Source organism: Eriocheir sinensis, unplaced genomic scaffold (genome assembly GCF_024679095.1).
Source record: "Eriocheir sinensis breed Jianghai 21 unplaced genomic scaffold, ASM2467909v1 Scaffold19, whole genome shotgun sequence".
NCBI classification, from domain to species: Eukaryota; Metazoa; Arthropoda; class Malacostraca; order Decapoda; family Varunidae; genus Eriocheir; species Eriocheir sinensis.
The window spans coordinates 431,076-458,244 of NW_026111294.1; the positions used below are offsets into that span (position 1 = coordinate 431,076).

The window sequence follows — 27,169 nt, forward strand, 5'->3', positions numbered from 1 at the left end:
TATATATATATATATATATATATATATATATATATATATATATATATATATATATATATATATATATATATATATATATATATATATATATATATATATATATATATATATACATTTATATAAGTAATTTTATTGCTTTGCTTATATAAATTCATGAATTACATTTTCAAAATTCATTGCCATCAGTGTTTCAGACTCAATGCTGAGGAGTGCCAAATTTGAAAGTCTCTCCTGGCTCATAGTATTCTCAGGTATGTCTTAATGAGCTTCAATTTGCTGAAGGATCTTTCACATGAAGCAACTGATACCCCTACAGTCAACAACAACCTAAGTGCCACTCGGAGGTTAGCGAATCCTTCACCATATTTCATAATAAAACTAAGGAGTTCTGGGGCTGTTTCTATGTTTCTGTTCCTTACCAAGAACTTTACATCTTGTATCTCTTGCAATAGTTCTGATGCTTTCAGGTCTCATCATATTTTTGCTCCATGCCTTTGCACACTGCATCAACCTCTTCTTCGTTTTTGCTAAATAATTCTTTAGGGCGCAGGAGAACTCCAAAACGACCATCTATCTCCTGAAGTCGTGCACTACGTGACTGCACTTCTTCAACAAGTCTGTCCACAGCAACAAGAAGTTTTCGTTTCATGTCAGTCTGAGGGGTGAGTGGTTCATCTCTGGCCAATTCCCCAGGCATACACTTTTTTCGCCTCACTCGTTTTATTTCTACTTCTACTTCCCACTTGTTGCACAGTTCTAAACTTTTGGTGACTGCTTCCTGGGCACTGGTATCCCGGTTCTCTTGTAACCATGTGGCTAGTGCTTGAAGATCCTCATATGCATCCTTGACAGTCATCTCAGGGCACTGGAGGCGTTTTTGAACAATATCAACTTTTCTTAAAACTGGGGTCCAAAATGACAGAAATGCTAGAAACTGAAAATTAAGAATTCCTGTCAAAAGTGCCTCACTGTCTGCCCGTGACTCTGCTGTGAATTTATTTGATGAGGATATGCTTTCTAGGACCTCTAGTACTCCATCCAGTTCATTCTGAAGGGCATGGGTGGCCTCGGCCCTAGAACTCCATCTAGTGTCAGTGCTACTTTTGAGAGTTACAGCAGTAACTTTTTTTAGTGTGTCCCATCTTGCAGTGCTTCGACTGAAGAAATTGAAAACCTGGTTGAGAATGTTGAAAAAGGTCATTGAACCTACATCAGATTTAACTGCGTCTACACCTGCTAAGTTTAGACTATGATTATTGCAGTTAATAAACACTATTTTTTTGTTTTTCTCACATAGTCGACGTTGAACGCCTGTGTGTCTCCCAATCATGACACTGGCATTGTCAAAGCAAACAGCCCTGCAATTATTAAAGTCCAGACCAAAAGAATGTAATCCTGTACGAATTCCTTCCTCTATTGATTCAGCATCTTTACCCTCGAGTTTCATGTATCCTAAAAACGTCTCTTTCACTGAAAATTTGCCTTCTTTCACTGTTACATAGCGAACAACTAAGGAATGTTGATCCTGGTGTGAAACATCTGGAGTCGAGTCACACATAACACCATAGTACTTACTTTCCTTGACATCTCCCACAAGTTTTTCTCGTACAGAATTACCTAGCATGGCTATGAACTCATTTTGTATCAAAGGAGATATATATGTAGCCCTTCCTTTAGCGCCCTCTTTGCTTTTTTCCAAGTGGTCTTTGAGAACTGGATCGAACTCTGCAACAAATCGTACTAATGCCATAAAGTTGCCTTCTCTTTTCCTATCTCCATGGTCTGTATCAACTTTACTACCACCAACTGAATCATTGCTTCCTTGGAATGCCAAATTTCTGGACGCCAAGAACCTGACGCAAGAAAGAATTCGTGTCAGTATATGTTTTCCTTTGTCTCTCTCAGTACTCAATTGCCGAGCCAATTCCTCATCAATACCTTTCTCCTTCCTGAGGCGTTCCTCGGTTTCTTTCCATGCAAGGAAGGCCTTTCTGTGCCAGGTTGTACCCTCATGTATAGCTATTTGGGAACTATCCTTCCACTTCCCGCCACCATTATATCCTTCTGGTAATTCAAATTTGGACTTTGAATTTTGTGGAGTGTGTGAAAATAGAATGCAGCAAAAACAATATGCTGCCATTTTGTATGGCGAGTAGAGCAGCCAGGTTCTTTTAATGGCCTCACCTTTGCCATCTGCAAGTTTCCTATAGAACCATGCCTCGGTCATTTTTCTACCCTTCCTCCCAGAAACAAAAGGCCCTTTTGAATTTTGGAATTTTTCAGCTCCAATAGTTACAAGAGTGTCACGAATGTCCGACGTCAAATGGTCAAACGGAACCAAACCAAAGTCGCTCCTCTGAATATACTCAACTTCATTCTTTGCACTTCCTTCACATTTGGTTTCTTCTACATCCTCCTCAGTCTCATGATCACTAGTTTCTTTCTCTTCCCTATTAGACCCAGTCTTAGAATCGTCCAATAAGTCCCTATCCTTAGACTCCTCTTCGAACTCTTCCTCAGGATCTTCACAATCGCTCAACTGGTCCTCACTCCTCTTAGTCTTCACAATGAAGGTATCTAATGAACCAACAAGTTTCTCCTCTTCTATCTTTCTCTTAATTCTTCTCTTTTTGTACTCGCTCCCACTTAACCGAACACGCTTTGGTGGCATAGCTTAGGATACCTAGGCTATGATAGCTGGTACTAAAGACTGGAAATCTGAAAAAAACGAATAACCAAACTTAGTTTGTAGTAAGTAATATTTATAGCAATAGTGGATTGTCTTTCTTAATAAAACAAGAGACGATCATTGGAAATTAACGGTATTAACAATTTCATTCAATATATATTATACAGGTACCTCACAGGGATATTAAAGGTGGTGATGTTGCTGGCGGTGGTGGTGGTGTTGGTGTTGGTGGTGGTGGTGGTGGGTGGTGGTGATGTTGGTATATATAATGTACATTATAATTCAAAGAAATGTTTTATATGCAGTCTGATTAGTAGAAAAAATAATGTAGCCTACATTAATAATACACAAGAAAACTTCGCGACTTCTGTAAAGTAAAAAAAAAAAAAAACACGCGACTTCTGTAAAGTCGAGAGCAAATTAGAGACAAAAACTCAACACGTGTATTCTGAAACACTCAATTGTTGAACCTCTCAAACGGAGTAAAAAACGCGAGACACACTCCCCCTCTACCACGCAAATTCCACCACACTCGCATAACGCTGTTCACAACCAGCCAATGAGACACAGCTTCACACGACGCCATCACACACAAACACACAGATATGCATGTGAACAAACTCATCGCTGCCTAAAGTACTAGATACCCTAAAATCAAACTGTGTATACTACATCATTCTAAACTAAATATAAATTCGCCATTGTACCAATGGCGGCCCTTCCGTAACATCACCATAAATGATAAATGCTTTATATTTGTTTGTCACACTTCTGAAGCTCTTTACCCATGACCTATGTGACTTCATCTATCGACATTATGAGTGATTCGTCACAAAATATCTGATAACAATAGATATACGGTACCGTGCGTGGCACTGTGGCAGTGAACAGGCTGTCTCGAGTCGTCGCAAGCAGTCAGCTGAGCGTGGATAAACAAAATGTAAAAGAAAACGGAGATATTTAGAGGCAAACATTTTTAAGTGCATAATTTTCATTGTCAGGATGAATAATTTTATTGCAAAAGAAAAAAAATCGGGGAAATATTTTATTTTTTGTTGGTTTTAATGGTTTAATTGTAAAAATCATCATTTGCGGTAAAAAAAAAAAATCAAAGCGTTTATCCTTTACCCGCTAATTATTATTATTTCAATCTTGTGGGGCGGCAAGTTCAGGCTATTTTTGCCGCCCCTAAAAAGTGCCGCCCCAGGGCATTTGCCCCCCCCTGCCCCCCCCCATGTGAGGGCCCTGGACCCCATGGTCCAGACTTGGTGGTCTGTCCTTAAACCTAAGTGATTTTACATTAATCAGAAGACTCCAAAACGTTGCATTTCTACTCTAGTTGATATTAAGTTGAAGGAAGTGACGGTCGAGCTTATTTTTGAAGGAGTCAATCGTGTTACACTGGACCACTGATGATGGGAGCTTATTCCATTCTCGCACTACAACGTTGGTGAAGAAAAATTTGGTGCAGTCTGAATTTACTTGTCTACATCTGAGTTTTACGCCATTGTTTCTCGTGCGCAAAGTGTCATCGATCATAAACAATGTTGATCTGTCTACATTCGTGAAACCATTAAGTATTTTAAAACATTCGATCAGTTTTCCTCGGAGGCGACGTTTCTCAAGAGAGAACATGTTAAGGGTAGAAAGCCTTTCTTCGTAGGATTTGTTGCGCAAGGAAGGGATAATTTTCGTTGCCCGACGCTGAACACCTTCTAATTTAGCAATATCCTTTGCATGGTGGGGAGACCAAAACTGTACCGCATATTCCAAGTGGGGTCTGACTAAACTGTTGTAGAGCGGGAGTATTACATCTTTATTCTTAAATAAAAGTTTCTTTTAATGAAGCCCAACATTCTGTTCGCTTTATTTGCTGCATCGATGCATTGCTGTGAGAATTTGAGGTTTGACGCGATTTTGACCCCCAAGTCCTTGACGCACTGAACGCTTTTGAGTTTAACGCCGCGCATTTCGTAATCAAACTTCTTATTCCTCGTTCCAACTTGAAGGACCTGGCACTTGTCTACGTTAAAGGGCATCTCCCATCTATCCGACCAAGCTGAAATTTTGTGCAAATCCTCTTGGAGGCTTTGCCTGTCTTCGTCAGTGAGAACCGAGTTACCAATCTTTGTGTCGTCTGCAAATTTACTAATGCGGTTATTGAGTCCAACATCCACGTCGTTGATGTAAATAATGAAGAGCACTGGGCCAAGAACCGAGCCCTGAGGGACGCCACTAGTGACCGGCGCCCACTCTGAGTTAAATCCGTCAATCACTACTCTTTGTTATCTGTTGCTCAACCAATTCGCGATCCATTGGTTTACCTGACCGTCAATACCTATTTGCTTTAATTTGTAAAGTAATTTATGATGCGGGACTTTATCAAACGCTTTCTGGAAATCAAGATCGACTACGTCCAGTGATTTGGTTACGTCATAAACAGTGAAGAGGTCGTTATAAAAGGTTAATAGATTTGATAGGCAGGATCTTTTGTTTCGGAAGCCATGTTGTGAGTCCCCAATTAATGAGTGGCTTTCAAGGTAACTCACAATTTTGTCTCTAATTATGCCCTCAAGTAGCTTACCTACAACCGAAGTTAGACTAATGGGCCTGTAATTACCTGTTACTTTTTTGTCTCCTTTCTTAAAAATCGGTGTCACGTTAGCCTTTTTCCAATCTGAAGGGACAATGCCTTGTCGCAAGGACATATTGAATACGGTTGTGAGGGAGGAGAGTATTTCGCTCTTTGTTTCTTTCAGCAGAGTTGGATATACTTTATCAGGTCCAGGACTTTTATTTGTTTTAAGTGATTTGAGGGCTTTAAGGACTTCATCGGGTTTTATTTCAAAGTTAGACAATGCATGCTCGGGAATTACATTAGTACTGGTGTTGGTGGTGGTGGTGGGAGGACTGTTATTATTAAACACCGAGGAAAAGTAATTATTTAATAGGTTTGCAACGTGTTGGCTGTCAGTCACTAGTGCACCGTCGCTGTTTGTTAAAGGTCCAATTCCACTTCTGATCGCCTTTCTGTTGTTTATGTAACTGAAGAAGGATTTCGGATTATTTTTACAGTTGGCTGCAATATTTTCTTCATATCTACGCTTTGCCTGACGCACTAATCTTTTTACTCGTCGCCTTGCATCATTGTAAAGTCTAATGTTTTCGGGCGTGCTTTGGTCTTTCTTTAACCTGTAAGACAATTTTCTCTCCTTGACTGAGTGTTTAATTTCGCTATTAAACCACGGTGGACTTTTATTAGTGTTAATTCGCTTCTCGCACAAGGGTACAAATGTGTCCTGCTGAGTGAGTAAGTGATTTTTAAAGTTTAGCCAGGCGTCCTCTGCATTGCCGTCATCTGATAGTTGCATATCTATTAGTTTTCGTCGGATTTCTACGAAGTTGGCTCTTTTGAAATTGGGCACCTTAACTTTATTTTCAGTCACCGATGTTTGAGCTCTAATGTCAACGCGCACTCGTTTATGATCGCAGGAACCGAGGTGTTCTCCTACCGTGACATTACTGACTAGGTTATCTTGGGTCGCTATAACAAGGTCAAGTATGTTATTTTGTCGAGTTGGTTCAGAAACCATTTGGCTTAGATAATTTTCCTCTAGAATTTGATCATTCTATGGGACTCACCTTCTGTACCCGACAGTGTCGCCCAGTCGATATGGGGGAGGTTAAAGTCTCCTAGTATCAGTGAGTCGCTGTTATTAAGTGACTGCCTTAAGACGCTGTACATTTCAAGATCGCCATCAAGTGATTGCCCCGGAGGCCTGTAAGTGACAGATATATTTAAATTGACTTTTGCAATGTTTACTCGCACGCACAAATGTTCAACGTTACTGTTTCTTGGTGTTTTGTCAGTAGGTTGCAAGTAGCTTTTTGACAAAAAGGGCGACACCACCCCCTCTACGGTTTACACGATCATTGTTGAAGAATCTGTAGCCATCTATGTTGTATTCGGAACTTAAATCAATATTAGTGGTGTCAATAAATGTTTCGGTTATAGCAATTACGTCAAAGTTTTCTGTCAAAGCAAGACATCGCAGTTCATCAAACTTGTTTCTTAGGCTACGCGCATTGAAACTAAGGACTCTTAGGTTATCTTGAAGCTTGGTAATAGAGGTACTGGAGGGTTCAATGTTACGAGTCTGTTGCGGTGTATGGTGTCTATTTACACGGGCGGGATGGAAGGACGTGGCTGAGAGTCGTTTTTTGTTGTTCGGGCGTTACGTACGGCGTTGTTGAGGAGCCTTCCAAATCTGGCTGCCCCGATGGGGGACAGGTGTATGCCGTCCCTTTGGAAAAGTCTACTCTGGCCGTAGAAATCGTTCCAGGCGTTAAATAATTCGACGTCAAGCTCTCCGCAGAGAGTCTGCAGGCGGTTGTTGAGGCTGAAGGCCTTACTGTAGAAGTCGCCCTCATCCCATGTCCGTGGTAGAATTCCTGAAATCATAATATTAGGGGATTTAGACTTATACTGCTGGATGAGCCTACGGTACTTGTCCAGCAGTTCCTCAGACCGGGTCGTGGTGACGTCGTTTGTACCTGTGTGGAGAACAAAGAGTGAGTCATTAGAGGCCACAGCGGAGACCTCGTCCAGGGCAGCTGTGATGTCGTCAACACCAGCTCCAGGATAACAGTAGTTACGCCTACGACGGGGGACTCTGCCACAGAATTCAACCACCTGATGGCGAATCATAGAGTCACCGACCAAGAAGGTGCTCTGTTCCTCGTCCTCCTCCTCCAGTATGGCAAATCTGTTGTAGCAATGAGTAGGATAAATGGCTCTAGGGGCTGGTCTGGCTCCTCCTCTCACGGGGGTGAAGCATTCAGCGTCAGCTCTACCGGTTCCCTGTGACGTGCCTTCTTCGGAAGGTGGCTGGGCATCGAGTGCAGGTGAGGAGGGTGATGAGACGTCCGTTGCAGGAGGGGCGACGATGTTGGCCTGGATAAACTCTTGCAAGGTATCAACAGTACTTGTTAGTTCGGTGATCTTCTTCTCGCCAGCCGTCAGCCTTTCGTCCTGTTGAAGGAGTCTCGTTTCCATCTGCTGTGTCAACAGGCAGATCTTGCAGACGGTCGATCGTCCTGAGAAGAAATGACCAGAGAAGTTTCCTGTGCAAGTCGAACATTTCTTTAGCGCCATCTTGGTAAGGAGGAGAGAGCAAGTGAGTAGTGTTTATCTATATATTTGCTTTGCTTTTTCTTTTTCGTAGGGCAGAGGGACGCGTGCGTGAATAAGCGGGAATAAGTGAGAGAGAGAGAGAGAGAGAGAGAGAGAGAGAGAGAGAGAGAGAGAGAGAGAGAGAGAGACGAGGGGACGAGGACATTCCAGACGCAGAACAAAACAATGCAGGAGCGCGGCGCCTAACAAGGTTCCTGGGGCAGCGGGCGGCCAGCTGACATTTATCGCGAGGGACTGGGTGACGCGTGCAAATCTAAAGGTTCGTACAGTGTCCCCTTACTGGGGCAATCACGAGAGCGAGGCGGGAAGAGAGAGAGGACAAGAGAACAACAACAACCGGGAGACCATCAAATGTAGGACAGGTTAAGCTAACGTTGCTGTTAAGCGGATTAGCGCGTTGCTGGGCTCACCATCACTTTTGGCGTTGTGAAATTAGCTTGTAGAGCAAAATCAGTGGATTCATATTCTCAAGCATTCAGATTTCATTAGGCTTTCATAGAGGTTGCGGGTAGTTTCAAAAGCTTTTTGGCAGTTCAACAAGACTTTAGGCGTTGTGAATTTAAAATGTAGCTGAAAATAGATGTTCTGGATCCTTATCCTCAAACATTCACATTTAATAAGGCTTTCATAGCGGTTGTGGGTGCTTCTATGGGTAGTGATAATGATAGTTTGAGAAGGCTTCTGCACCGTGAATGTGAAAAACACTTTCGAATACTTCAGACGATGGAAATAAACGCAAATGTAAAGTAATTTACTTCGACCTAAAACAAAAGCACCGCCTGAGAAGATTTGAGCAGAAGAAAATAATCAGTCATTTGCACCGTGTTATAAATATGGTTCCTTGAGTTAACGTAACACGCTCTTGACTGATTGGTGTTAGCGTGGTGATGAATCCATTAGCACCACCAACACCACCACCATTTCCTATTTTCACTATATACCATCACCACAACCACCAAAAACAACCACCATTTCCTATCTCCGCCACCACCACTACCACCGAAGTCAACAGTTAAATACTATTATTCTCTTCGTTTCCCCGTCAAAACGATTTTTCCTTCACTCTATCGACGCGGCCATTCACGGGTGAGGGAAAGGTAGGCCGATAAATAGCCCGCTCGAAACTGTGTACACAATTACACATTTTGCCCCCGCCGCCGTGGAAAGCTTTGTTGATGTTGAATCCAGAAACTGCTCAAATATTAGCCGGGAGAGAGCGGCGAGGCGGGGCGCGGGGTAGTTACGGAGGCCGAGAAGTACAGGCTGGCAGAGTCGCCGCCGAGTTTGGGATTTTCTTTTTTGAAGGCTGTTATTACTGTTATTATTGTTATTATTATTGTTCCGTCCTTTTAGAAGAGTGTGGCGGAGGTGGGGACAGTGTGTGTGTGTGTGTGTGTGTGTGTGTGTGTGTGTGTGTGTGTGTGTGTGTGTGTGTGTCGCCTCCCGAGGTGTCATTAGAGTTCAAAGGCTGCAGCTGTGTCACGCCATCAACATACACAGTCACTGGACGCCCCGGGACACTCCGAGATGCCCGTGTCAGCTGACCATCGCATGAGCGACGCCGGGGCGCGGCGAGCACTGCACACCCTGCGGGGCTCCATCACTCTGTCTCGCCTCGCACTGTAAAATGGCCGCCCCACAAGTGCCCCGCCATGCCAGGGGCTCTCACAAGCTTACCGCTCCTCCGTCATCTTCATGCTGATGTTTTTTTTAAAGCACAACACCCACTAGGAAGAGTGCCAAAAGCCTGCAGCCACAAGAAAGCCGTCCACGCTAGTGTATCCCCGTGAATGAGGCACAGCGTAGCGGCCATTACGTCACGGGCTGCCGCTGCGCAGTCGCCCCGCCCTCCGCCACCGCCGCCACACAGCCCCGGCCTTCCGCTGCCCTGCCCGTCCTCTGCTGTTGCCCGGCGGGGTGCCACCATTGGCCTGAAGCTCACATTACCTCGTCTCGGTGTGACAGGCGCCAGTACCGGCACAGTAATGGGTGAGAGATAAAGCGCAAAGTGGCCTCTGGTGACCAGCCCGCCGCCAGGCGACACAGTCGGTCTCCCTCGCCCCGCTCTCTGCCTGTCAGTCCCCGGCCCTGGCCTTCTCTGGCCCTCGTCAGTGCCCTGGGGACACAGTAACAGTCACTTACGGATGCTGGCGGCTCGTCTGCGCATAAAGGGAGGCAGGAAAAGTGACGCTGAAGGCAGAACACAACGCCGGGGTCGCCCGCGAGCGGACCAATCAAATCACACGGGGTGTTGTGCTCCCTCAGAGCAGAGAGCGGGGAGGGAGTGGAGGGGGGGGAGGGCTTGGCCACGCGGAACATGGCCGCCACGCGCTGGGACCCATATAGCCTAGTACAAGGAGGCTATAGAACAGGAGAGGGGGCCTCTATGGGAGACCGTGGGCGGGTGGTGGTGTATGTCGGTTGCAACAGATGGCGCAGGAGCAGCGTTGTTTACATCCAGGCGCCTTACCCCCTCCAGACCCACCCCCAACCCCCAGAACCCATCAGCAGTGTTACTACATGGGATCAAGCAGCAAATGTTGCTACTTTTTTCTTCAGTCTGGTTATTTACCATTTTAAATAAAAAAATAGAGGTAGATAAATATTAAAATGAACAGTAGGAACTATATATATATTTACTAGGTTGACTGCATGTCATGAGTAATGCTATTATTGTTATATTATTATACCGCAATTATATTACTTTCTCTGCATTTGTGGAAGGCTACCAGTGGTTAGATGTGTTTTATGTGTTTAACCTTTCTGTATACATACTGGAATGAACCAGGGTTGTAGCCCTACTGCCGTTCTTTAAAATATATATGATCATGTTTTTCTTCCAAACTCATTGTTTTAGCACGCACGCTGACTTCCATCAGTAATGATTTACATTGAATCATTGGGTTGTAGGGGGAAAGAGTGGGTGAATATAATTATCTCGGTCTAACTTATACTGTTTATTATACCGCTATTCGCAGCAATATCTTTCTCTGCTCCGATTGCAACGCTGCCTCGTTCAAAAATCATAACACCGCCGCGGCCGCCACGTTTACCAGCCGGAGCCTCAAATCATGTCCCTTTGTGGTGATAAAGAGGACACAGCCTGGTGTGAAGCTACATTTATTACGGAAGGATGCCAGCCGGGGTAAGTGATATATATAAATAATGATAATGTGGAAATTCTAATCATTTTCACGCTGACAGCTGTTCTGAACTTGCTAAATGCATGCCTCCCCTCCTCCCGCGGCAAGAGGCCGAATGGCCTACACACGGCAGCTCCAGATTCCTCCCCATTACCACCTGTCAGCCTCGTCCATGTAGCTATCCAGTCTACTCTTAAAACAAGCTATCGTCCCTGCACTCACTATGTGATTGCTGAGTCTATTCCATTCCCCCACCACCCTATTACTAAACCAATGCCTGCCCATTTCCCTCCTAAATCTATACTTTTCTAATTTAAGTCAATTACTGCATGTTCTATCTTGCCAAACATCTTATGCAAAAGTTAACCAGCATCTCCACCCTTTCATCCCTTACATTGATAAACTCTGGAACAGCCTTCCATTGTCCGCATTTCCTCCTGCCTATAATTTGACCTTCAAGAAGAGTGTATCAAGACTCTACTTTTGTCTGTTTGGGAGTGGCGAGTAGTGGGGCTTTTTTTTCTAGTACGCTTTGTTGCTCTTGAGCTGTCTCCTTTGTTTAAAGAAAATAATAGTTAAATAAATGGAAGTTGGCCAATGCTTCCAACACATTTTGGTGCCATATCTACAAGTGGCTGGTGACTGTAAGTATCTCAGCAACCTGCATGCATCTATGCCATTCCTATCATTGTGCATGGAACAAGCTTCACCTAACACTCAGACAGAGACAGTTTAATTATGGTTACAAATCAGACTCAGTTTATTGCTCAGTCTATTAGATGCAGTGCTGTTAATATTGTTAGTGGTAGTATTAGTACAATTAATGTATTTATTTTAATTAATTTATCAATATTTATTTATTATATTCTTAGTGTTTGAAAATTCCAATACTAGCATTAAGATAAACAAAAATATCAGAAATATATTTATACTCATTAATTATTATTGCTTTTCTTATTATTACTTCCTTCAATGTCCTGGCACTTTGACATCTAGTGTTTTTCTGTCTAGCAGCCAAAATTGTGGTCTTTCTGAATGTGTATGTCCTAAGTCTTTATTGGTGTATCTAGCTATATAACAAAAATCTGCATCTCTCTCCCTTCTCACCCAGTTGTCCCCGTACATCCTTTCAGTATCCAAAGAATTTCAATTTACATCTTGTAATCACTCAACTAATGCAGTGTAATCCTCTTCTCTGTATTTTACCGTGTGGACATACTCTTTCCTTCCATGTTCCACTGTCGTATGTTATTCCACATCTAACACAACCACATCCCAACAGATCCGAACACGTCCGATATCATCCAAGAGAATGTGGCAGCTGAAGGGGGAGAGGCCAAGAAAGAGGCCAAGGGTGAAGACATTTAGCCACCCCCCCTGAAGTACATGGCAGCATCCAACCCTCTTGGTGAGCTGCAGGAATGTGCTCCCCATTGCAGTGCACCAGCTCCATGTACTGATTTTGGTATGAATACTTCCTCTAGTGTTTGTTGATTGTTGTGTTATTAATCTAATTATGACTTCACAAAATAGACTGTGCAAGTCACTTAACACATGCCCTGCTCAACATCACTTTTAAGTTGTAGAATTCCTTCATATGGATGTTGATTTATGTATCCTGAAATGATTGGATATTGATTGTCTTAACATTTTTTTTTGTCCATGATCACTGAACCATGTTACGGTATGTCTTTGGGTGCAGATCCAGGAAATTAGTTTTTGGGAGGACGTCAGACTTTTTGCGGGTGGAAGGAGCATTAGCATTACCGATTAGCCATTCTCGGCAGTCCTGGTCTTGAAAAACTGGTGGTGACCTAAATCAATGGGTATAACGGCCTGGACTTTGTGCCAAAGCATTGTTTTAGCCGCAGCGCGCTTTTGAGCTAGTTTTCCTGTATCACTCAGGAACATTGGGGGGCCTGGGCCCCCCTTTGGATCCACCAATGTAGCTATGTCTTATAATATAATTTTTTTATCTATCCTTTACAGTCTGATGGTGCATCCTTCTAGGTTGTCAAGTTTTAGTAGCTACTCATGAGAAGTATTCCTTATAATGATCATTGATTTCCAAATGGTTTGCACTAAAAAAAGTGTCGTGTAACCTGCCGCAAATAATAATCAGCTGTAGTCAACCCTTGCTTTAAAGAACCAATATGGAGGAAGGGGGTGATGTTATATCCAAAAATCTTTTACATCTGAAGTATCCAACCTTTTTGTGTATAATAAACTTTGTTTGTTACATGAACTTAAAAGTTCACAATTTCCATACATGATTCTTTTTTCCTTGTATTTGATGATTAATCCTGACATGTATTTCCATTATCAGTAGGTAATATATAGTAACAAGACAATAATACACATTATAACAATGTATATATTATAGCCCAATGAGTGCACGAGATCATTTACCTCATCAGTGACGCCAAGTCCGGGAGTCCTTCCCTAAATTCTTTGCCCGACTTTGTGACACCAAGTATAATAACTAGTTTTAGTGACCATTTGCATCCATTTTCACTTTGATTAAAAAATTGCCTCTCAACAGGATTTGAATTTGATGGGGCTGGAGGAAACTCGACTCGGCCATCAAGCTCACCACAATATAGTAAGGAACCTCTTGTTCTCAGTGATAATTTATCCTCTTTAGTTACTATTCTGTGTTGCTTTAATCACAACTAATGTGTTGGAAACATTACAGCTTAATAACATACCTCACATCTCTGCATACAAATTGAGTTCAATATTTAACTGTTACACCAGTAGGCTACATATCTAAAAAAAAAGGTATGTAAAAAGGTTGACATTTTGAATGATATATTTAAACTCTATTATGTTTCTATGGCTGTAGTACCATTACGATTAGTCGAGTTATCAGCATATGGGTCTTATGTTTTTGATAGCATAGGTTCAAATTTTGCCATAGGCTGGCAATTGATAGTAACAGTAGTGTCCACAGATACCTGCCTGTTTCTTGTTTATCCTGTTCCATTTTAAACTAACAAACCTTTGTCCATTCTTCTGATGTGATCCTTTTTTTTTTTTTTTTTTTTTTTCCCACCCGCCTATAGCGCCGGTAGGTTTTCTTCAGGGACCTGGCGGTTGGCCCAGGCCCATCATGACGCAGGCAATTTTTTTTTATAGTGGCGCCATTTAGTATTGGCTCATGCTGCCCCCCGGAACTCATTTCACTTGGATGGTTTAGCAGGGCTTAGGTATGACTAACATTGCAGAAACAGGGAATTTTTAGATTTTTAGTGTGGCAACACATTGATAAATGTTTTAGTATGGACTGAACATCAAAGATATATATGGAAAATGGGTGCTTGTAGATCTTGACATTATATCTGTCAAGAGTCTCCAGTTGTATCCTCTCCCCCATCTCCTGAAAATATTACTCTTGTCAGGCAATCTAAGTGAAGCCTTCCATCGATGCTGGCGTGCAGACATAATGTCAATGCTTAGATTCACTGTCCTTATAGCACTGAAAATAATGCAATCACATGCACATATTTTATTATTTAGAATTGTGATTAATTGTGATTAAATATTTTTGCATGTATTTTCAGACATGAAAAGTGAAAATTGCTGCACACAACAGTCTGCCGTCTGCACCGGGAGGCAAGGCAGCTCAAAGCCCAGGCTGTTACAACTCCTGGGCAGTTTTTGCCCAGAGCCAGCAATTTTTTAGATCCAATAGAGGTGGATTTTTTCTAAGGTCAGGTTCAACATGCTGCAAGATGCCAAGATCTAAGCCTAGTAGGAGATGTGGGTTACAAGAGAGGAGGTTTGCTCTGGCCTTATACTATCAAAGTCCAAATGCTAATAGATTTCTAAGCACAGTATTTCACTTGCCTTCAGTTTCAACACTTCACTCATGACTCAGGGGTATTTCAGTAAATGTTGGCTGGAGCAAACAGACTCTGACAGCCCTGCAGCAAAGAGCACAGGCTTTGTCAAAAGATTAGATACTTCGTGGGATTTGCCATTATTTAGTATTACTCTTGTTACGGCAATAAATTTTTTCCATATACTTTGCCAAATATTGCAAGTAATGCACCATTGTTGGTCTTGCCTGTTAGAAATCAGATCTTGTTCAATTAACAAGCTTTGGGTGTCTGCCACTTTCCAGTTGTAATGCAAGGAATCATTTATCTCCCCTGCCAGATATCACATGTAATGTACCATTGTTGGTTTTGCCTGTTATAAATCAGATCTTGTTCAGTTAACAAGCTTTAGGTGTCTGCCACTTTCCAGTTGTAATGCAAGGAATCCCCTGCCAGATATCGCATGTAATGCACCATTGTTGGTTTTGCCTGTTATAAATCAGATCTTGTTCAGCTCACAAGCTTTGAATATCTGCCATGACATATTTTTCAGGTGTAATGCTTGGAAGCATTTGTTCTCTTCCCTACCCAACAGTATGCAATACTTTATTGTGGATTTTGCCTGTTATATTTAATCTTGTTCAGGTAACAAGCTTTTGGTGTCTGCCTTACCTAATATGTGCTGCAGTGACACTTGGCTTGGTTTCATGATGTGAAATACAGCTTGTAATTTCATCACACTAAGTGTCTATCATCATATGTCTGGCATCATTAATTAATGTGGCTTCCAGGAGTAATCTTGTTTGTATTACAGCATGCAATGTTTTTTTCTGCTTTATATGATATACATAATCACATAGGTATGATATTTTTTGACAAAATGTAATGGCAGTTGATATTCTTGACTAATGACTCATAAACCTTGTGAAAATTAATGCTTTTTTGAGGGGGGTGGGGTGGACAGAGAGTGGTTTGTTTGGTTGGCCAGTTCAAGGAGTTTCATATTAAATGATTTTATTACATCCAACTTTAATGTGTGCAAAAAACATATTTTATTACATCCAACTTTAATGTGTGCTTCCTGCAATAAATGCTACATGTTTACTGATGTAGCCTATGAAATACATATCACTCTCTGTCCTGTAATTTGGTGTGTCACATACTGCAGCATAACTTTCCTGCTATTTTCTTACACTATGAGTTGCCTTATTTTGTCTCATTTGCTTTTATCATATGTGCCTCTGCTGCATAGTTGTGCCTACTGAGCTTAATATCTTCATGACCCTGACACCGAGGTCAGAGCTTGTGAGATCATACCGTGTCCTACATCCCATTTTCACCTCCCGGCTCGGCTGTCTCCCAGGACCACCAAGTTATTGCATTCCATTTAAGACAACTCATGTGTTACCTTCTTGATGTCCTCCATCATGTATTTCAGCATGTTTTATGATGCCTTACTCTTATATTGATGTGCCTTGCAACATTTTTATACAGTTTTTATTGTATATAACGCACCGTTGTTGGTTTTGCCTGTTATAAATCGGGTCATGTTCAGTTAACAGGCTTTGAGTGTCTCCCATTGTTTATTTCAATTGTAATGCTTAGACCTTAGAAGCTTTTGTTCTCTGCCCTGTCAAGCAGTATGCAAAGCTTGCCATTATTTGGCACTTGTACAGTTTGTATGATATTTTTACTCAGCTAAGAGCATGTTGCACAAGGTAAAGGTACGGTTGGGGGCATACGCAGTAGCAGCGCGTGGCCTCGGTGCTCATCTCCGTAACATTGGCCCTTGAGCCTGTGGTGTTAGGGAACCCATTACCCTGGGACACAGGACCAGTGTGACATCCGGGTTACCACAGTTGCAAAGGCATTATAGAAATTTAGCATGCATAGAATGTTGTATGCTTTGCTTGCATTTAAAGCACTGGATATGTTTGCTGCACACACACACACACACACACACACACACACACATATATATATATATATATATATATATATATATATATATATATATATATATATATATATATATATATATATATATATATATATATATATATATATATATATATATAAATGCTTTCTACACCATATTTTTCCTAAAATAACAAATTGATATAGTGTAGATAATACCTAATAAAACATAAGAACAAATATATTTTTCTTTTCCCCATTAGTAAAATCATTTTACAATAATGAAAAAAACAAAGGCCGGATAGGGTGCTGTGGCAGGTACTTCAAAATAGTAAAGCGACCCCTGAAAAGTGACGATTTTGGTGGGCTGCAATAGATGGCGCTACTTCCGCACGCCCGAGGAATTACTACATACCACTATCTCTTCGTATATAGTCTCTTTGGCTTGAGGTGAGCGGCGAGTCTGACTTGAGTAAACAAAAGCCGATGCGCACGAACGCCGTCACGGCGCGGCTTATGATCGGTGGCGATTTTGAGCCTATGTATATTTTTACCCCGGGACGTACGCTACACCATCAGAAGCAGAAAAGCATGCAGATTTAGGATCTGTACTTAAAAAAGTGTTGCGACGAAAACCAGCTGAGTACTAAGGAGTTGAAGGGAAATGAGTGCAAGAAAATATTTATTCCCTACTTCATTTAACTCTGATTTTCGTGTGTGTAATTTTACAATATTATTACAAGTCTATACTAGTGCGATGTAGAATTTTCTCAGGAAGATGATGGTGGTCTCAGTTTTTAGTAAAAATGAATGTTGAGGTCAGGAAACAGGGTGGGAGTGAGGTGTGTGAAGTCGTCGGTTTGGGCAGACAACGAGGACGTGGCGGGGCCGAGCATGAAGGCTGTAGGAGTTGCCAACGAGTGATTTCCTCCCGCCTGTATGACGATTTCTTCTCTATACTTGCCTTGCCTTACATATCTTCAAACATTTCGGGGCTTGCACACCCACGTTTGGTAGAGCCTGGGGGTGGTATGGCAAGGCTTCTGCACCAAGAATGTGAAGATAACTTATGAAAACCCGACTTGTCTCCTTTGTGGCCTTTGTACATTGTTGTAAAATAATAATGAATGAAGTGTGTGAGACAGTCAAATTAGGAACGCAGAGAGGAGGTGCCCGTGTTCTCAAACATCTGGTAAGGCTTTTGTAGGGGTTGTGTAAGTATTTCCATGGGTAATTTTATGACCATAGTGAAAGTCTGACAAGGCTTCTGCACCATGAATGTGAAATAACTCACATGACAACCCGAATCATATCCTTTATGACCTTTAGAAACAGTTGTAAGGGAATGCGAATAAAGTGTCGGAGAAAACGGGTAGTGTTAGTATTTCCATGGGGAGCTTTAACCATCGTCGGAGTAAGTTCATACAACATCAAATGAATTGACAGACGAATAATTGTGAACTAATTTCTAAGAACAGGAATTGAATAAGATAATAATATATAAAGATGGAGTTATATATATATATATATATATATATATATATATATATATATATATATATATATATATATATATATATATATATATATATATATATATATATATATATATATATATATATATATATATATATATATATATATATATATATATATATATATATATATATATATATATATATATATTTAGGTAAATAAATGAGGATATGTAAGAGTAATAACGACTGCTTGACGGCTCGAAAATTGTCAAGACAGCTAAACAATTACAAAACATAGTAAAATGGGTAAAAACAGATGAAAAAAACGATCAGAAACTGAAAACAGTAAATAAAAAACGACAAGAGAGCGTTAAACTAGAAACAATTAGTAAACAAATAAAAAAGAAAAAAATGAAGGTAATGGTTTAATAGATAAAACCTTAAGCCCCACAACAACCTAACAGACTGATGACACACAAAGCTAATTACTAGGCTCCGGCCGCTTGTGTTTTATTGAGGGGCTGGACGCGTTGTGCCTCCGTTCATTACTCAGTGCAGGCCACACACACACACACACACACACACACACACACACACACACACACCACGGAGAGAGATGCCCCATAAAGAATTTACGGTATGTAAAAACGAAACGAAAACACCGCCTCGGAGTCCCCGCCTGGGGGGGGGGGGGGACATAAATTCCCCCAGGGAGGACTCCCCTTCTGGCTGTCGACTTGGGAGGTGTCCTGATAACTCCTCGAACCTCCTCCTTATCAATTTCTGCAACATTCGCGGTCTTCGCTCTAATTTTCATTCTGTGGAACACCATCTCTCCTCCCTTAAACCCCACCTTCTCTTCCTCACCGAAACACAGGTTCTGAGGCTACTGACAGCAACCTCTACTCTGTTCCCTCCTACTATCTCTATCCTAAATTTCAATCCAAAGCTGGATGTTGCGCCTACGTGCGCAACTACATCACTTGCTCTCGTGCCCACGATCTTGACTCTTCTGAATTTTCCACCATCTGGCTAAGACTTCATTGTCATCCTATTACTAAATACATATGTGCTGTTTATCTCTCACCTAACTCTACTAACTATGTAAAATTCATTGACTATTTGAACTCTAAAGTGGAGCACATCTTGACTCACTCTCCTTTGCTGAAATCTCCATCTTGGGAGATTTCAATGTTCTCACCAGCTTTGGCTTTCGTCCTCCTTCACTGACCATCCTGGTGAGCAAGCCTACAACTTTGCTCTCCTCAACGACCTGGAGCAGTTGGTTCAGCACCTTATTCGTATTCCCGACCGTCTTGGAGACCGGACCAACATTCTAGACCTCTTCCTTACCTCTAATCCTTCTGCTTACTCTGTCAAACTGTTCTCTACGTTGGGCTCCTCCGATCATAACCTTATTTTTGTATCCTGTCCTATCGCTCCTGTACATCCTCTGGACCCGCCGAAGAGGCGCTGCTTCTGGCATTTTGCTTCAGCTCGGAGGGACGACCTGAGGATGTACTTTTCCGATTTCCCGTGGAATGATTACTGCTTCCAGGATAGAGACCCCTCTGTGTGTACTCTGCGCATCACAGAGGTGATTGTCTCTGGAATGGAGGCATACATTCCACGTACTTTCTCTACCCCTCATGCTAAGAAGCCTTGGTTTAATCACGCTTGTTCTCGTGCTATTAAAGATAGTGAGGCAGCTCACAAAAGGTTCCAGAGCCTTCGAACTCCCACTAACTTTGACCTTTACATTCCAGCCCGGAATCGTGCCAAATCTATTCTCCGATTTACCAAAACTTCTTTTATAAATAGAAAATGTCAACACCTTGCTTTTTCTAATTCTTCCCGTGACTTCTGGCATCTAGCCAAAAATATCTCCTCCAATTTCACTTCTTCCTCTTTCCCTCCTCTCAGTAACCCTGACGGCAGCACTGCCGTCTCATCTGTCTCTAAGGCTGAACTCTTCGCTCAGACTTTCTGTAAGAACTCCACCCTGGACGATTCTGGGCATATTCCTCCTATTCATCCCCCCTCTGACTCCTTTATGCCCGTTATTAAGATACGTCCAAATGATGTTTTCTATGCCCTCTCTGGCCTCAACTCTCAGAAGGCTTATGGACCTGATGGAGTGCCTCTTATTGTCCTTAAAAACTGTGCTTCTGTGCTGACACCCTGCCTGGTCAAACTCTTTCGTCTCTTTCTTTCTGCCTATCAACATCTATCTTTCCTTCCTGCTGGAAGTATGCCTTTGTACAGCCTGGGCCTAAGAAGGGTGACCGTTCCAATCCCTCAGACTACAGCCCTATAGCTTTACTTTCATGTCTATCTTTAGCTTTTGAATCAATCCTTAACCGGAAGATTCAAAAGCAACTTTCCACTTCTAACCTTCTATCTGATCGCCAGTGTGGATTCCGCAAGGGGCGTTCTACTGGCGATCTTCTTTCTCTCTTAACTGACTCTTGGTCATCCTCTCTTAGCCGTTTCGGTGAAACTTTCTCTGTTGCGCTAGTCCTATCGAAAGCCTTCGATAGAGTCTGGCACCAGTCTTTGCTTTCTAAACTGCCCTCTTTCGGATTCTATCCTCTTTCGGATTTTATCTCCAGTTTCCTTACCGGCCGTTCTATCTCTGCGGTGGTAGACGGTCACTGCTCTTCCCCTAAACCTATCAACAGTGGCGTTCCACAGGGCTCTGTCCTATCACCCACTCTCTTCCTGTTATTCATCAATGATCTTCTTTCCATAACAAACTGTCCTGTCCACTTATACGCCGACGACTCCACTCTGCATTATTCAACTTCTTTCAATAGAAGACCATCACAACAGGAAGTACACGACTCCAGACAGGAGGCTGCAGAACGCTTAACCTCAGATCTTGCTATCATTTCCGATTGGGGCAGAAGGATCCTTGTGTCCTTCAATGCCTCAAAAACTCAATTTCTCCACCTATCAACTCGACACAATCTTCCAAACACCTATCCCCTATTCTTCGACAACACCCAGCTGTCACCTTCTTCAACACTATACATCCTCGGTCTATCCTTAACTCAAAATCTCAACTGGAAACTTCATATCTCCTCTCTTGCTAAATCCGCTTCCTCGAGGTTGGGCGTTCTGTATCGTCTCCGCCACTTCTTCTCCCCCGCGCAGATGCTATCCATATACAGGGACCTTGTCCGCCCTCGTATGGAATATGCATCTCACGTGTGGGGGGGCTCCACTCACACAGCTCTTCAGGACAGAGTGGAGTCTAAGGCTCTTCATCTCATTAGCTCTCCTCCTCATACTGATAGCCTTCTACCTGTTAAATTCCGCCGCGATGTTGCCTCTCTTTCTATCTTCTATCGATATTTCCACGCTGACTGGTCTTCTGAACTTGCTAACTGCATGCCTCCCCCCCCTCCCGCGGCCCCGCTGCACACGACTTTCTACTCAATGCTCATCCCTATACTGTCCAAACCCCTTATGCAAGAGTTAACCAGCATCTTCACTCTTTCATCCCTCACGCTGATAAACTCTGGAACAGTCTTCCTTCATCTGTATTTCCTCCTGCCTACGACTTGAACTCTTTCAAGAGGAGGGTATCAGGACACCTCTCCTCCCGAAATTGATCTTTCTTTCGGCCACCTCTTTTAATTATTTTTTAGGAGCAGCGAGTAGCGGGCTTTTTTATTATTTTTCTATTTTGTGCCCTTGAGATGCCTCCTTTGTTGTAAAAAAAAAGTTTTGTACACACACACTCACACAACAAAGAAACTTATATATAGTTTTTGTGACAATAGTGCAGGGGGGTAGAGAGAGAGAGAGAGAGAGAGAGAGAGAGAGAGAGAGAGAGAGAGAGAGAGAGAGAGAGAGAGAGGGGGTCAAAGGCTGGCCTGATGAAGCATTGTGCAGAGAAAGATCCGCGAAAAAGATTTCAACACAAAGTCTGGGAGCGAGTAATATTGCTAGTCCATCTGCGTACGGCGGGAGAGGAAGAGGAAGGGAGGAGGAAGGGTGAGGAAGTGAAAGGTCGGAGGAGGAAAGGGAGCGGGAGAAGGAGGAAGACACACGTGAGGGAAATGTGCAACCAACTTGATAAGGATGAAGGAAGAGGAGAAAGAGGAGGAGGAAAAGAAAGAAGTGGAGGAGGAGGAGAAGAAGGAGGGAGATGAATATGAGAGAGGTAAGGAGCCGAAGCGATAAATAGGAATTAAAAAATCATAATATAAAAAGTAAATAAAATCAACATTAAAATCAAAAACTTCCATCTCTCACAAAACTCTTCACAGGTCACGAGTTACAGTTTCACAACTCAACGCCGCGCAGGCAGGGTTGGAAAAAATCATGATTTTTTTGAAAAATAAATCGATTTATTTGATTTAAATAGTTTTTTTTTTTTTTTATTCAAATCAATTTTTATTTTTTATATAAATGATTTTTTTTTGCATTACTCCTTGTTTGTTTACACTGATTATTTCTATCAGTCTTATGAAGCTATTTTCTTTCTTTCCAAAATGTTGATTCCTGTGTCGATAAAAAACACGTCACAATAACTCGTTATCCTTTCTTCGTTCCGAAAATGTTGATTCCTGTGTCGATAAAAACACGTCATAATAACTCGTTATATTTTCTTTGCTCCCAAAATGTTGATTCCTGTGTCGAAAAAAACACGTCACAATAACTCGTTATATTTTCTTTGTTTCCAAAATGTTGATTCCTTTGTCGATAAAACATGTCATAATAAATCGTTATCCTTTCTCTGTTTCCAAAATGTTGATTCCTTTGTCGATAAAAACATCTCATAATAGCTCGTTATCCTTACTTCGTTCCCGAAATATTGATTCCTTTATCGATAAAACTAAACTAACTCAAAAACATATTTTCCTTTCTTTGTTTCCAAACGTCGATTCCTTTGTCGATAAAAACACGTCGCAATAACTCGTTATCCTTTCTTTGTTCCCAAAATTCTGATTCCTTTGTCGATAAAACTAAACCAACTCAAAAACTTATTTTCCTTTCCTTGTTTCCAAAACGTCGATTCCTTTGTCGATAAAAACACGTCGCAATAACTCGTTATCCTTTCTTCGTTCTCAAAAAGTCGATTCTTTTGTTAGTAAAACTACGACATCGCAACAACTCATTTTCCTTCCTTTAAAGGTCAATATCCCACCCCGACATTTACGTCAGGGTCAGCATCCCACCCCGACAGTTAAGTCAGGGTCAGCATCCCACCCCAACATTCAAGCTGGGGTCAGCAGCCCACCCCGACAATTAAGTCAGGGTCAGCATCCCATTGTGAGCCGAAAATGTGGATGATGACTTTTTCCTTTTTAAGATGTTGTGTTTCTCTCTGGTGTTTTTTTCTGTATTTTCATTGTGCTGGTTTTCTCTCTTCATTTTCATATTTTTGGTGTTGTTTCTACTGTATATCGGCTTTTCTTGGTGCCGTATCCTGTTACAGACGCGTCTCCTTCACCCCAGAGAAGCCTCGCCCGTACCAACATACAACACCAAAGTCCTTAATCCTTGTTGTTCGTTTTGCTAATTTTGTGTTTTGTATCGGATTTTTTTTCTGGCATTCCTTTTCTGTATTATCCTGTCTCCGGTGTTATTTTTCTTTATTTGTCGTGTGACAGTGTTGTGTAGAGTATCTACATCGCCTCTACCTGGTGCCGTATCTTGCTACAGGGGTCTCCTTCACCCCAGGGAAGACTCACCCATACCAATATACCACACCAAAGGCCTTCATGCTGGATTTTCCTGTGTTTGTGCTTTATTTTTTTCCCTTTTCTCATCTGTGCTTCTATGTTATCTGTTTCCTGGAATTCCTCTCCTGTATTATCCTATTTCTGATGTTCTTTTAGTTTATTTCCTTATTTTCGGTGTTTTTCACCTGTAATATTCCTGTCGTGGAGTTGTTCTGAAATCGCCCTTCCTTGGTGCTGTGTGCTGATACGAATGAGTCTCCTTCACCCCAGAAGAGACCCGCCCATACCAACACATAACAGCAAACGCACTCTTACCAATATCTATCTATCTATCTATCTACACCCCCACCCTTCTACTCCTTCTACTTTTCCTATTCCATCTCCACGTATGTTGTATTCTGTTGTTATTTATGCTCTATAATAAATTTGCTTATCTTATCCACCTTTTTTGTGTATTTCTTGTAAAAAATTCCCTTTCATCTCTACATACAGTAACCTCTCACTGTGATCCTCTTTTATTTCCTCCTCCTCCTCCTCCCTTTTTGTCAATACTTTTCTTCATCTTCTTCATCCCTCTTTAGTTGTTACTCCTTCGTTTCATGTTTATCTTAATCCATTTTCCTTCTTTTTCAATATTTTCTTTTTCATTTTCATTTTTTCTCATTTATTTCAGGCCTTGAGCTGCTTCCTTTACTGTAAATAAAAAATAACAACAACGACATTCTCTCCGCAGTACGTTCTTTTCCTAATCTTCTGCCATCATTAAATCTTCATTATTCTCCTCCTCCTCCTCCTATTTTACTTTATTTTAAATACCAGACGACCATTTATGTTATATCTCCTTTTAATCTCATTTCCTCCTCCTCCTCCAGGCAAAAGCTTGTAACCTGAGGCGGTGGGCGTGGCAATGATACAAATACCTCCTGTGGGCGACGGTTCTCTCTCTCTCTCTCTCTCTCTCTCTCTCTCTCTCTCTCTCTCTCTCTCTCTCTCTCTCTCTCTCTCTCTCTCTCTCTCTCTCTCTCTCTCTCTCTCTCTACGGTGCCATTTTAGCGACCTACTATGTCTATATAGTTTATTCTCCCTTCCTCCTCCTAATCCTCCTCCTCTCTCTCCTCTTCCCCCTGCTTCACCTCTTCGTCATACTGTTTCTCTTCCTCTTCTCATCTCTTGTCACACCTTTCTTTCAATCTCTAAACATTACATAAACAATAAAATAAATATTAGCTAGTCGGTTCAGTACAAAGAAACGCTTAAGTATAATATTTCATTCTGCCACATTCACAGCAGCAGGCTAATAAAGCTAATACGTGTAAGGTGCAATAACAAGCACAATTATAGTAACGAGAGTAAACATAATGCAACACGTGGTAACAGCATCATGAACGAAACAGTAACAATAGTTGTAAGTTTTTGCGTTAAAAGAAGCAACTCAAATGCAAAAATAAACGAAAACAAAAAAGCCCGCTAAACACTGCTAATAACAGTACGGTACTGTAATAATAAAATCATTGAGGTCACTACTATCTACTATCACTATACTGTCTACTACTATTTACATTACACTACCTCTGTCCCTCTGTTCCTATAATCGATGTTTTTCGTGCTCTTTCTCCTTCTCTCACGTCACTTTCACTTTCTCCCCGGCGTCTCAGGTGTCTGGGGGCTGCTGGACAGGCGGCTCATGGTGTCCGCACTCCTCAATCTGTACCTGATTAATCTCTTACAATACTAACAATTTCATTCCTACATTTTACCATTATAATCATTTTACTCGTTACGCTTAATTAAAAAACAACAACTTCAGTGAGCCGCGAAAGCAGACGAGAGGCAGTGATTGAATCCAACTCCCTATGAACCAGATTCGAACACAGAGGCGAGGCTTCGGGGCACATGAACCAACAAGGAAGTCAGAACTTTTCGGAGCTTCAAACAGGATCAGTAGTACCCAGTGTGTTAGGATCCGCCTGTGGCTGACCTGGCAACACGCTGTGCCAGTAGGGTGTGTGTGTGTGTGTGTGTGTGTGTGTAAAGCAGCAGCAGTGGCAGTTTTAATAATTAAGATGAACCATAATGGGCCCTTTCCATACCCCCCTCTCTCCTCCTCCCACCCCCATCTTTCTCCTCTTCCTTGATACCTTGATAAGCTAAATAAAATAACATACAGTAAAATCAACAACAACAACAGTAACAAGATAACGAGCACTTTATTCCACCCTCTCCCCCTCCCTCCCCACTCCTCATTTCCCGTCCACTCACTTTCCTCCCCTTTTCCTTCATTTTCTTAGCCGCCTCCATTTCATTACTCTAAAGACATGGAACGAAAACAAAATGAACACAAATAAAAAGAGCAGCTACTATTACCACTACCATTACTACGGTAACATACCTAACAAAAATAACAAAAAACAATAACCGCAGCAATAATCATGCCATATAATTATACTCTTCACTCTTAACCTCTCATCATCATCATCCTTACCTACCACTCGTATCCCCTTTACCCCTCCCCCCCCTTCCCCCCCTCATCACCTGCTCCTTACCTACCACTCGCACCCCTTTACCCCTCCCCCCCCTTCCCCCCCTCATCACCTGCTCCTTACCTACCACTCGCACCCCTTTACCCCTCCCCCCCCTTCCCCCCCTCATCACCTGCTCCTTACCTACCACTCGCACCCCTTCTTCCTTCCCCTACCTTTCTTCACTCCACCACCTCCCCCTCACCCCACACAACCCTAACAAACACTCCACACTCATCCCACCCTCGGCGTCCTGCTGTCCCGCCACGCCTGCTGCCCCACCATTGGTAGAAGAAAACAGGTAGTCTCGATCCCCCCCACCCCACCTCTCTCTGCGCATTCTAAGTGACGTCACTGCCTTGACAAGAACGAGAGATGGAGAGAGAGAGAGAGAGAGAGAGAGAGAGAGAGAGAGAGAGAGAGAGAGAGAGAGAGAGAGAGAGAGAGAGAGAGAGAATTTAAAGGTATCCTGATGTAATGTAGTCCGTTGCATGTCTAAGTAGGTTCTGATCCTGGAATGCATTTTCAGTACTGTTTTAGTGCCCTCTGCATTAATATTCCCTGGTGTGTTAGGACAATTCACTCATATAATAATAAGAATGACTATAGGGCATGTGCATTCACATATAATCCTGGGTTCCCATTCCTCTTTAAAGTATTTGTTCACCGGTAATAAGTCTTGGGTATAGACCATGGTGCCCAGTGCAGCTAA

The 27,169-nt window shown here is 42.1% G+C and overlaps 1 long non-coding RNA gene across 2 annotated transcripts in view; it reads left to right on the forward strand.

Moving 5' to 3' along the window:
- The first annotated feature begins 10,795 nt into the window (after positions 1-10,795).
- The window catches only part of LOC126990691 (uncharacterized), an 88,124-nt gene continuing 71,750 nt past the window's right edge, over positions 10,796-27,169 (forward strand). Inside the window, exons 1-4 of one of the 2 annotated variants that reach the window (XR_007744651.1) lie at positions 10,796-11,028; positions 12,309-12,491; positions 13,569-13,628; positions 14,590-15,345. This is a non-coding gene — a long non-coding RNA (uncharacterized LOC126990691). Of the gene's footprint in view, positions 11,029-12,308; positions 12,492-13,568; positions 13,629-14,589; positions 15,346-27,169 lie in introns of those variants that run through there. The other variant, XR_007744652.1, reaches the window with a different exon arrangement.